Genomic DNA, 9,670 nt, shown 5'->3' with positions numbered 1-9,670 from the left:
ATATTCCTGATGCCAAAAGCCATATCACAGCTCTCTGCCCCCATGACTTGACTTTGACAGATGCTCTGTGCTGTTTGCTTTGAACAGAAAGTCTCGGAATACCCTAGTTACCAACCCTGATTTACTGCCTGCTGGCCAAAAATTAGAAATATAGTCCCTTCAGTTGTCATTTATAACATTGCTCCATGAAAAGCATCCTTCAGCCTACCACTACAAGTGATTAAGCATAGTACACTTCCTAGAAAGTAGAATACTTTTATTTTTTTAAAAAGCTTCTATAAATAAAAAAAATCAGATACAATAACACTGCATATAATCAAAGGCTATGCATGGCCTTCATTTTTTTGCATTTGGCTCCCCCTTCTGTACACAAGAGAAATGAAACAAAGGGTTGAAATCCTTGCCTGGAATGTTATTTAATTTTTTTTGGGGGGGGGGTATATTTGTGAAATGTGTATATATCGTTTTAGGAAACCTTGGGCTGTTTCTTTTCTGTCATTTATGGTGCAATTTATACATGTCTCCTCAAAAATAAAACCTATCAAATTCAGTGGGGTTTAGTGTGTTCTAGACCAGTAAGTAAGTCGGTAGAATAGTGTCAAAATTTCTCCATACTTTATATGGGCTAAATTCAATGGATTGGATCCCAACCTAAGTTATCATAGAAGTAAAGTTTCATGATCCCTGCTTTCCTATGCACTTAAGTGCATTTCCCAGAAAGTCTCTCTGAAGGATAAGGACAATCTGAGATGGAGCACAAGGGGCTTCTGAAAAGTTGGAAATTGCCCCAAATTAGACAAAAGGTTTTGGATGATTCTATCCTTCCCTCGAAGTGCTTTACACCTTATCCCCTATTGTTCAGAATACCTTCCCAGAGCCCTGCAGAAATGCCTGGCTGCCATCCATGGTGCTTGGTTTGCTGCCTGCCTCCATCTTCCAGTTTCACCTGGGTTCTGAGAAAGGGCTAAAGGTGTCCTCCTTCTCAGAGTGAAGCATTCTGGGAGAAGTGGCCAGGACTATGACTGCACCACTGTTGTGGTTTCCCACTGTGGCTTGAAAGGCTTTTAAAAGTTCTTTTTTCAAAAAGGCTTTTCTTAAAAAAGAAAACTAAGTTGAAAAAGCTTTTCTATCTACCGTAACAAACCTTGTCTGGTCTCACTGCCCGGAATGACTGACTTGGAAGAAGGCCTTTGGCCTTTTCTCAGAACCCAGGATGAGTCAAGGATACAGAAGTTGAAGCCACTATGGCTGAGTTTGGTTCCCAAGCATAGTGGTGCCTGCATAGTGCTAGAAGCCAGGTGCAGGAGGCAGCGAAAAAGCTCCTAGCACTGTCCCTGCTATCATGGCAGTGAAGCATGCTGGGGTAGTTGGGCCTTTGATGCAAATCAGCAAGGTTCAGCACTACCTTTCTAGAAAAGGAGGTGCCAGAACTCCCCATGAACACCTCCTGGTTCTCTTATAATGGCAATGGTGCCCACCTGAGAAGGGCCAGAACTGAGTTCTGCTGAGTTCTTGCTGGGGGGAAAAAGTCCCTGGCAAGGTTTATATTATTAAATCTACCATTTATAAGGATCCTTGGTCAAATGGACTTCAGAATCACGTGAAGCGAATTTACTTTCATTCTTACATATGGATATTTAACCTATAAAATGATACCATGCTACTTAGAATTGTGTTACAAAAGTGTACAAAAAAATTGGACAGACAAGCAGTTGCCATTTCATCATGTGTAGATTTGGGGCACAATCTAACCAAAGTTGATTATTTATGTGAGAAATAAATACAAGCTAAGTACCTTTAAATCCCATTGATTTCAATGACAGAGATTTAGGAAAGTGCTCAACTCTCTCTGTGAAATTGATGGGTTTAAAATTTGCTTAATTGATGGGTTTAAAATTTACTTAATTTGGGTTGGATTATACCCTTTGTTTTTTAAAATAGCATGTCTGTTAATCGGCTTTAATATTACCAGGTTTAAATGATATAATGTAAAAAAATACCTCTCAACATTCATAGAGCTCTTTTTAATCTAGATATGGAACACTAATTTAAAAGCCTATTGTGAGCCTTTGAAAAATTGTAGAACTAGCATTTAAATGTGGCAGTAAGCATTTTAACAAGATCAAAACATAAACTTGTGAGGTACAGCCGGGAATAACATTGAAAAATCCTTCTGGTTTCCATCTCAAATTACTGTTAACATGGATTTTCATTGAAGCCAACTCTGCATTTCGGCCTCTGGATTTAGGAGTGTGAGCAAACAAGATAGCATGTTTATTTATTGTTTACATCTATTAGTTGCTTCCCAACCAAGTCCCCCAAGCAGAGTACAATAGAAGCATCTAAAACAAACATCAAGACAGAACTGCAAGTAGAGCAATCAAATGTCACAATAAAGCCCAGACCCAGCACAGAGAATACAAACATGTTATATCACCATACTCAGATTGCCAAAGGGCATGGGGGGATCTAAGAACAATCTCAAAGGGCTAAGATTTTTTTAAAAATATATAAGAAGACAGAACAATGTCAAAACTAGTAACATCTATCTTTAGATCAATCTTTATTATTATTATTATTATTATTATTATTATTATTATTATTATTTATACCCCTCCCTCCCCAGCCAAGGCCGGGCTCAGGACGGCTAACAAGCAATAATAAAAACAAGTTGAAAAAATACAACTTAAAAACAAGATTAAAATACAACATTAAAACATTGAAATATTAAAATGCAGCCTCATCACAGGAGGAGAAAGGAAAAAAGAGGGGGAAGGAATCAAATTGACTCCATGCCAAAGGCCAGGCAGAACAACTCTGTCTTACAGGCCCTGCAAAAAGCCACTAAAAATAAAATAAACCCCCAAAGTTATTAAATATGTTGAAATATATTGCTAAGATGTTAAATGGCATGGGATAATAAAAATGTCTTTGCCTGGTGCTTGGAAAATATGTAGGTGCCAGTTAGGGCTCTCTCTGGAAAGAGTATTCACCATGGCCAGGGGCCATGATGGAAAAGACTCTCTGCATCATAGCCACCATAAATTGTTGGGGCACTCAGAGAACCTCCATTGATCTTTTCCAAGTAGGTGCCTATGGCAGACCCTCCAAGTGTCCCTATTTTCCAGGGATGTGCCTGATTTAGAGAAGCTGTCCTGGTTTCTGATTTGATCCTGGAATGTCCCACTTTTCCTTAGGATGTCCCTATTTCCATTATAGAAATGTTGGAGGGCATGGAGTTATTCGACCCCTGAGCTGTCTGAAGGCAATCCTGTATACCGAAGTTCTTTTTAATGTTTAATGTTCTATTATGTTTTTATATATGTTGGAAGCTGCCCAGAGTGGTTGGGGCAACCTAGTAAGATATGTGGGGTATAAATAGTAAAATTATCATTATGCAATGAGACATTTCTATTTTCATCAGAGAAATTACTGGATGGTTTGTTATAAGAAGAGGTGTTCGTTTAGGTCCTACTGAGGTCCACAGCCATGCTGGGCTTTACAGCTCAAAACCAGCACTTTGAATTGGGCTTGGAAATGAATCAGAAACCAAGGGAGCCCAGACAGCCCTGATTAGAACTTTGGCTCTGTTATTCTGAACCAGCTGCAGTTTCCAGACCACCTTCAATGGCTGTCTTCAAAGGCACCAGTCCCATTCTCCCAGAGCCTCACCTGATTTAGATGCAAAGGAGAAGCAGAGTTGGATACCATCTGTATACTCATGGCATCCATCAATCCATCGTTTTATTTGTATGCCACCTTTCCATAGTTAAAACCCTGCTCAAGGTGGCTTACAACATATAAAAAGTTCCGTAACTACAAACAATACAAAAGTAGTCATAAGCATCAAAAAGTAAAGAACCAAGAGGAGAAAAGTTTAGCACGCAAAGCTCCATCAGCACCACTGATTCCTTCAATATCATGAGGGAAGAACTGTGCCTTTAAAATCTGTCTTCCTTGTAGCTCTTAAGACCTTAAAGCTCTTAAGACAGCAGAAAATCTGTTGTTCTTGGAAAGTAGTCACCATAACCCATTGCTTCATAGCTGGCCTGTTTGTAATCCAGACACCTGCTGTCTGCTGGCAAAGTGAGGTCCGCTGGTTCCGTAGAGCTGGACGGTCCCTCGCTGGTCCAGCCCTCCCCAGCCCAAGAACTTCTTAAGAGAGTTTTCCCCTAAAGAGCCCTTAGGCATGTCTCTTCCCTGTTGAGTTGGGTGTTTATTTACATATCACAGTTTTAAAACCCTGCCTTTTTGACAAAGAGCCCACAAGGCAGTGTTATGTTTTAAAAATCAAGAACAAACATAGACACTCCCCCAGATATGTTTTTATCTGCGAAGGATGAACAACACAAAGAGAAGGAGAAAGACTCCTATCCAGCCACGACCACTGCAGGCTGGTATAGTGCCCGCAGAAGCTAAGGTTGTAGGTCCATAGCAGCCCATCCTGTTTTAGAACCCATGACCAACATAGCACAGCCACAAAGCGCAATTCAATTTGGAAGCAACTATTTTGGGAAGGCTGGTAGCATGGCTTATATGCGTGTGCAGCAAGCTGAATTTACTTCTTGGGGAACCTGATTTGCTGTTTCCATCCTACTCTTCCGGTCCATGCCCCAAATCAGTGTGCAAGTTTTTGTGTTCTTCAAAACTCTTCATCAGGCTAGAATGTCAACAAAGCAAGTCGGGGTGTGTGTGTGTGTGTGTGTGTGTGTGTGTGTGTGGAGTAGAAGGAGAAACAAAATGACTGATGGTAAAGTTATGAGATTGTATATTGTAAGAATCCTAAGGTGGAATGTGCATGTGTTGTCACCACATGTTACAATACCAATCTCTGCCCGATGCAGCCAGCTTGAAGACTTCTGTACTCATGTCCTCAGTGGCTACCCAGTTCAAAGGAATCATTGACTTATTTACTCCCCACCTCTCTCTCCCTCCCTCTCTCTCTATTGGGGATGAATCAAACTGTCAGTTTTTGTTTTCTTACTTTCTCATTGTTCCAATCTTAAATTCAGTTTTCTGCAACAATTCACGAGCTGTTGTTCTTGTTGTTTTAAAAATAAAAATCATGGAAATTCATCATTTTAATGTGAATTGCTCCAAATTTTGGTATGCCTAACATGCATGTTTGCAAAGCATTTCCCCCCTAATATGATGCATTTTATGTGTTATTTTATTAACATATGCATTTTAAAGCACACTAATCCTAGCTTATGCATTTATGTACATATTACTTGTCTGGAGGATTGCATTGCAAAATTCAGAGATGAGAGAATGTTGAGGGATGGGCTTTTTCTTTGCCTATGGTTTTGTAAGGTACAAATTTGGTAGGATCGCCTTGAAATGTGAACTGAATTGAATTTCTCCTCCATTCCCACCCTGTGCTGAGGCCTACTGCCAGATCACATTAAGTATCTTAAATATGTGGGGGGACCTTCAAATTACCTAGCACCAAATATATGAAAGCTTAGTAAACATATGTTTTTTTTCCTGAGGCAGACCTCCTATTGCTACAAATCAGTTTATTTCAGTCCATGGTGTAAATGAAAAAGAACCACAGACATTTATTGTGTTCAATAGGACTTTTCCCCGGGTAAGTGCATACAGGATTAAACCCCGCATATACAGTAAATATGAATGTGTTGTTTAAGTAGCATTGTGCGAACTCAGTTCTGACATTCTATTCTGCGTTCCTTGTAAGCTTTAATATGTCCCATATGTTTTGCTTTTTGGAGAGGAATGACAAAACCTGCAGTTTAACACCTGATCAGGAGCATTTCTGGAAGAGAAAAACAAACGAGGAAAAAGATTACTACAAATTTAAAAAGTGTACCCTAATATATTGACTTGTGCAAATTGCTTTAAAGTTTAGAAATAGCACCTAACATTTAGATTTTTCTGTACTTACTCTGCCACCTAGTGTTTATGCAGTTAAAGTGTTTTTATATAGCATTCCCAATGATGCATTGCACAACAAACCCTTGTTTCCCACTAGCATATAATTACCAAGGAACCATGTGGAACTTCCAGCCCTTGGGGAGGGGTTCAGCCTTCTTCGGTGCTGAGTTCTCATCATCAGCTAAAGAGCCATCTATTTATCCAGGCCTTTGGAACATCCTGGTATCTATGCAAGGTTATTTGTATTATGCAACCTGCTGCTGGACTGTTTCTATGATGTGCACCATTATTATTATTATTATTATTATTATTATTATTATTATTATTATTATTATTAAATTGTCCTATACCTGCAGGTCTCAGGGAGGTTCACAGGATAAAATCACAATATAAAAACACAGAATACGTAATCAAAATAAAAACAAGAACAACCCAATAGCCACCCGCAAAACACATTTTAAGAGGGCATTGAATGTCAGTCAACCAAATTGTTTTGTTGAATGCCATGCTATTGTTTAAAACAAAATAAAAAAATTCCTTCCAGTAGCACCTTAAAGACCAACTGAGTTAGTTCTAGGTATTAGCTTTCGTGTGCATGCACACTTCTTCAGATACACTGAAACAGAAGTCACCGGACCTTTCTATATAGTGAGAAGGTGGGGAGGGGTATTACTCAGAAGGGTGGTGGGAATGGGTGATTGGCAGATAGCTGCGATGAGCCTGTTGACGACTCTTAACGACTGCAATAGGTCTAACAGGAAAAAGCAAGGGGTGAGAAGGTGAAAAATGGCTTTGTCATGTATAATGAGATAAGAATCCAATGTCTTTGTTCAAACCAGGTCTCTCCATAGTTTTAAGTTTGGTGATAAGTTGCAATTCAGCAGCTTCTCTTTCCAGTCTATTTCTGAAATTCCTTTGTAATAGAACAGCTACTTTGAGATCTTGTATAGAATGTCCTGGGAGATTGAAGTGTTCTCCTACTGGTTTTTCTGTCTTGTGGTTCCTGATGTCGGATTTATGTCCGTTTATTCTTTGGCGTAAGGTCTGGCCTGTTTGTCCAATATAGAGAGCTGAAGGACACTGTTGGCATTTTATGGCATACACAATGTTAGACGATGAGCAATTAAATAGTCCCGAGATGGTATGTGTGATGTTGTTGGGGCCAGTAATGGTGTTGTCCGGGTATATGTGGCAGCAAAGTTGGCATCTGGGTTTATTGCAGGCTCTGGTGCCAGTGTCCGTGTTAGGTCTGGTTGTAGTATTATTGTGGGTTAGGAGTTGTTTAAGACTGGGTGGCTGTCTGTAGGCAATGAAAGGTCTTCCTCCCAGAGCTTGAGAAAGAGAACTGTCATTGTCCAGGAGAGGTTGTAGATCTCTGATGATGTGTTGTACTGTTTTAACTTGGGAGCTGTATGTGATGACTAGAGGTGTTCTGTTATTTTCTTTTTTGGGTCTGTCCTGCAGCAAGTTCTCTCTGGGTATCTGTTTGATTAGGTACTGTAAAGCACACTGATTTTTTTTGATGAAAGGTGATTTATAAAAATGCAGCAGCACATGCTTTACAAGTCCATGTTTTAAAAAAAGTGTGAGATGGCTCTTTAAAAGTATGTTTCAGACTTGAAAACTATTTGAATATTTTCTCCTACAGTATATGTTGCACAAACTGTACAATGTTTAGGACACCTGCGTGCCATTTAAAGAAACCAGCTCACATAAAGAAGAGATGCTGAACTACAATAATTAAAAAAGGCTTGACTTTTAGAGCGCTTTCATAGTGGGATGGCTCTAGACTTGTCATGCTTAGAGTAGACCCACTGAAATGAACCGTACTTTAAGCATGTGTGAGTCTGGATCCAACCCATCTTTGCTACAAACTAAAATTACACTCCCTTTGTTTTCTATTACAGAAGAGGCTACACAAGTCCACTGAAATAAATAGGACTTGATTTCAAGATGCTCTAGGCATCTGGATCCAACCCATTTCACTTTACTATTATCACTGCTGGCCATTATTGCATCGAGGTAGGAAATGAACAAAAATGCAAGTGTCTCTTGTTAAAGCAGCTTTAGATATTATATTGAATGCAAAGCCTTTATAGTGGTAGTGGATGTGTAGCATGGTAGTGATGCTCACCTGACCTTCAGCTGGTCATGTTGCTGCTGCTGACTGGGAAGAGGAGATCAGCATGGGGCAGATGCACCAGCGGCACCAATCTGGCAGCCCCACCGTGCTTGTGCCCCACAGTGCCCTTGCCCTACCCCTTTTGCCTGTTGGTAAGCAGCAGCCGCAGCATGACAGATCAGCGGTAAGGTGAGTCCTGCCACTTTCTCACATCATCTGCCACTGATTCGTAGACATTTTATGTTCTGCAAATTCATATGGGGAGAAAAAGCTTGTTACTAAGTATTATGTTATTGCTCCTTTTCAATGTTCAAGGCCTGTTTATAATTGTTTCTGAATACATTTAACAGTCCAGCAGTAATCGCTACACAACTGAAATTAATTCTGCTTTCAAAAATATATGTCAATCTCAGAAGAAGTTTGTCTGTGTCAGTGATTACCCAAATATATGAAAAGGACTGATGATTATGGTACATTTTTATTGAAAAGGAAAATTCATGTTGTTAGCAGTGGATACATATTAAAATGATAAATTATGTCCCACTAGGGGGAGTTGCAACATAAAGAGATTTCGATCCATATTCTGGTATAATATTATTTGATTTTATATATATATATATATATATATATATATATATATATATATGTATGTATGTATGTATATGTGTGTGTGTGTGTGTGTGTGTGTGTATATATATATATATATATATATATATATATATATAAGCTGTGATCTCCACAAACTGCATTTATTTCAGGTTTCAACTTCTGCTACTGCCTGGTTTGTACATTGAGGATAATGAAACAGGCCTAACTTACATGCACATTTTGAAAGGCTGCTATAAACATCAAGTTACACAATGAAACAATTTGGGATTCCTGTCTGTAAAACCTACTTCCTGCACCATTTGGTCTTATGAATAATGTTTTTACAGTCCTGATCACAATGAGTTCAGTCCAGAAATGTCTGTGTGCAAATCAACAATCAGACTAGCATACAAAATAGCATACAGTAAGACTTGTGTCCAAAAGAATGCTTATTAACCATCCTGTCAGCACATGGAGTTAAGCATGTGCAACAAGATTTTCCCTACTCTCCTCCCTGCTACCCCCACAATCTGTTTTGCCTCCCCCCCCCCCCCCCGCCGCCGCAAGCAAATTTGGGGAGGTTGCGGAGAGGCAAAGGAGTTGTGCAAGTGGGAATCCTTGCCAGGGCTGAATTTAGGTTTGATGAGGCCCTAAGCTACCTAAGGCCCTAAGGTAATGGGGCCCTTTATATGTCCAGCTGTCCTTTGTCAACAACAAATTGTAACAAATTGTTGCTGTTTCTTGTGTTGAATATATGGTAATTTATGGACCTAATAGGTATCTAGACGTGTGCCATTTGCATACGTTGTCATGCAACCAGTCCATACAGAATGTAGGCACCCTATATATAGAAATGAGCAAACCAGTGATATTTTAGGGAGCAGGCTAGCAGGCAGGGCCCATTACTTACGTCATAGGAGCCTATGCAACACAAAACACTGTTGCTGTATGTAGGTTTTATTTGGTTTTTCTCTTATATTTTGCAACTGTACATCCAGTTTTCTTTCCCTTTAATTTTTTTGGGGGGCCCCCAAGAGAGTGGGGCCCTAAGCTGTAGCTTGTTTA

At 39.6% G+C, this 9,670-nt stretch overlaps 1 long non-coding RNA gene across 2 annotated transcripts in view; it reads right to left on the bottom strand.

Moving 5' to 3' along the window:
- Nucleotides 1–290: 290 nt before the first annotated feature.
- Nucleotides 291–9,670, bottom strand: part of LOC309338823 — a 30,686-nt gene continuing 21,306 nt past the window's right edge. The window contains exons 2-3 of one of the 2 annotated variants that reach the window (XR_014155069.1): nucleotides 8,030–8,262; nucleotides 291–5,776 (exon numbers count right to left, since the gene is read on the bottom strand). This is a non-coding gene — a long non-coding RNA (uncharacterized lncRNA). The remainder of the gene's footprint in view (nucleotides 5,777–8,029; nucleotides 8,263–9,670) is intronic. The other variant, XR_014155068.1, reaches the window with a different exon arrangement.

Source organism: Podarcis erhardii (assembly GCF_964252035.2).
Source record: "Podarcis erhardii genome assembly, chromosome: 3".
NCBI classification, from domain to species: domain Eukaryota; kingdom Metazoa; phylum Chordata; class Lepidosauria; order Squamata; family Lacertidae; genus Podarcis; species Podarcis erhardii.
Note: the sequence above shows the minus strand (reverse complement) of the source record. Positions and strands in the feature narration are given on the sequence as shown.